The sequence below is a fragment of the Plutella xylostella genome, chromosome 6, assembly GCF_932276165.1.
Source record: "Plutella xylostella chromosome 6, ilPluXylo3.1, whole genome shotgun sequence".
Lineage (NCBI taxonomy): Eukaryota > Metazoa > Arthropoda > Insecta > Lepidoptera > Plutellidae > Plutella > Plutella xylostella.
This window is the reverse complement of record NC_063986.1, coordinates 7,016,446-7,020,030: the sequence shown is the minus strand read 5'-3', so window position 1 is coordinate 7,020,030 and position 3,585 is coordinate 7,016,446.

Here is a 3,585-nt window from a genome sequence, read left to right as displayed (position 1 = left end):
ATCCAGACGGGTACTAACCGGCTGTCGGCGGAGCGCCGTCGAGCCGCGCCAGAGGTCGAAATGCGCAAGTCACGCCGGTGGTTAACTTATCCTCCTACTTTCTAAATTCAAATTGTCATATTATTCTTCCTTGAAACGCCCCACACGGGACACTAAGTGGGTACCATCGCAGGGGTTAAATTTCCGCAATCTCAGTAATTCGTTCCAATTTTTACAACGATTACAAATGAGACCGTTTTGCCGGCGTGTAATAACGGAGATTGAGGTTCTCATACCACGTTCACTTCGCCAGTTCCCTTTTGTTAAACATTCGACATGCGGTGAAAGAGTGAGGGAAATGCTGTCTGCGAGACATATACGTTTACGCTAGAGCCAGCAGGTATTTCTTGGAGCAACACCTCATAAAATCCATGTATAATATAGCCAAACTTCCAGCACTCGGCAGTCGTCCAAATGATCGTTATTCCTAACTATTCGTAAACTTGCTTAGCTGCTCGCATGCCGGCACACACCTGTCCAAATTCCGTGTTGCTGCGTCAAAGGCGAGGCGCGGAGCAGCAAGAATTTCCGCCAGGCCAACGCTGCTGCAGCCAAATTGCAAAACAGCTGACTCTATGCCAAAGCAAATTATTCATGGCCCGTGAACACACCTAGCACTAGAGCTACTATCATCTCTAAACAATGCCGTTTTCGACCAGTTGTTTGTTTGCACTCCACGGACAGTTTTACGTCTATGCATACATCTATAGAAATCGTTCCGCCAACGCTTTGTCATTGTTGGAAACGATCTTTTACGACTAAATACGGAGTAGTGCAATCTTTATTCTACTTAGAGAAGATTATAATGAGTTAATGAGTCATCATATAATATTAGAAGACTTCCTAAGAGATTCGATACCAGACGGTTTGTCGCATGAGAGACTATTATTTCAGCACGAAGTCCTCGTCAGAGCCGGTCACCGAAGCTTGCACGCAAATTAGTTGTTTCCACACTTTGCCCTAAGTTTAAATAGAAGTTGTTAAACTATTATGTTACTTTGTGGACTCCCTACTTATGAGAAAATACGCTGCTCCCGGCGAAGTAGGCTAAGCAGAGTTTGAAAGTGGACTCTGGCTGTTAGCCAACAAGTGAACCTTAATATAAATAAGATTAAAAAACACTACGAAGTTTCTTTTCACAACAAGGTAAGTAAAGTACAAAATGTCTGGGCTTCAGATTTTTTAACTCAGGGACGTCAATTACCTACTCATGAAATAAACACAATACCGTGTATAGCGGTTGGACATTTATAGCATAGATAGGTTCTTAATTAAAACCTCCCTCCCATGTGTCGGTCCCTTCAATCCGCTGAATAAATGAGTCCGGAGATTTCAAACTGATAGTGTTTCTTAACAGAGGGCGAGGTACCGTATTCTCTTACCACGAACTTCACCTTTAGCTTGCAGTGAACGGATGAAATCGTGACCAACATCAAACGTAAAGTATTATTTATTAAAACATGAAATACATAAATACTTGTACCATGGTCAAATTGGTCAAGTGAAGCCCACATCGGCAAAATGCGGTATGGAATATTTTATGCACACAAGATAAGATGAGCAATAAAGCATTGTTTATGTTGGCATAATAACTTATGATGTGTACTTAAAACTATACCTAGAGATAGCTATAACATATGTATTACACTCCTCCCCTTTCCTTATCTCAGGACGGCCTTTGGGCGCGAGCTCATTCAACCGTCAGATGTCTTTAATTTACAGCTTTACCAATTCATGGGTCCACTGAGTCCACTGGGACCATGGCCAGTGGTGATATAACGATGATCGACAGTCAATTCCCCTTTTTTTGCGTCAACAGATTCAACCAGAGGGATTTCTCGTCTTTTTTTCTGATGGTAATTGGAATAGGATATCCTTTTAGTTTCTCTTGGGTCAGTAGAGTTTCTCGAAATATCTATTTTTGACCAATATTGTGTGAAATTAAATAAGGTCTTGGAACGTTAAAAGGGTTTTGGCATTTTAGTTATAAAGTTTTTTTATTTGGAGTATGAAAGGGTTTTGGCTATTCCTATAACTTTTTGTTTGTCAGTTCATGTAATAAACACTATCAGGATCCCAGCAATAAAAAAACGAAAGGTTCATTAATTTAAGGCATATTCGTACAGTTCACACGCACATTATATGTGTACAAATTTATTAACCGGTGGTTAATCTAACATATTCTTTAACCATCAGGGGCATGTTAGTTAGACAGCCTTGTAGAGCCAGCGAGCCTGTCCATAAACTTCCCTGCTGATTTATTACACAAGCCATCTCTGAAGGAGAACGGCAGTACAGTAAAGTATTTGTTTGTAAGTTACCTAAGTTTAACTTAAGTTATTTGCAATGAAACTTACAGGTATAAATTATTGTACTAATTTAAATATTATTTTGATTTACAATGTGTGACTTTCACCTGAATTATTAACCCCTTATTCATAGTAAAGTTATAGATAGAACGTTTTAGCTATTGAACTGTTTTGTCCCTCTACAAACACATTGTTCTTTACAGAACAAGGGGGTTAGTATTCGGGTGTTCAACTATGACTATAGGTACTTAAGTTTATAGGTTGCTACCTATTTTATTCCACGTACCTACCAACATACATTCTCAATATAGGAAATAAAAAAGGACGTAATAAAACGGTTCAGGCGTGGGTATCTCAGTGGCAGCATAAACAAATAAGGCACTGAACCTCCCGGTGAAGTTGGGACTCTGAACTAACTGAGGTCGCGTAACTTTGCCCTGATCTATCTACATACAAATTAAATTCCCAACTAAGTTTGCTAAAAACACATACTACATATTTTTTCAGGCACTTTTTATCTACGAATATAATGTCTGTGTGTATATAGTAGTTGGATACGGTAGTTATGTTTGCGTAAGAGTTCACTGCATTTGCATGTGCATGCATTTTTGTGGTTTACTTGTCTAAGATTTTTGGTGAGCGTAAGTTCTGAAACTCGCTCCCAATACTGATTGCACCATTGATTTCATTTTATTACTATTTTCTATAATACGACTATAAGTACATTCTATTTCCATTTCACTTAAAAATGAGACAGAGATCTTTCAAAAATGCACAAATATGGACGAATACCTAAGTATATAGTCTACTTTTCAATTTCCGACCCTCAAACTTCAGACCGTATGAACTTAATCTGGTAGCCGTTGTGTAATGGCTGTAACACATTAACCGATTCATTTGAAACAATGAAACAGCACCCATAGTGTTTAAACAGCAGCTACAACAGCGCTATAAAGGAGCTATAAATGTGGCACTAAACGTTTTATGGCACGAACAGATGTCCTCTGTATCTCCCGCTCCATCAAAACTTTAACCGATTCAGAGTTCCGGCTAATTCCTAAAGTATTTACCTTGTTGAAATTGTTTGAATTGTAAACACTACCCAAGTGAACGCTTTAGTTCATAGTTTCGAATACAAATGGAAGGTATATTGGTAGGTAGTTGAAACTCTTAGTAAAGGTTGCGTACATACATAGGTACTTACTTTATAAATATTTTCTGTGTGAGAAATTTAATT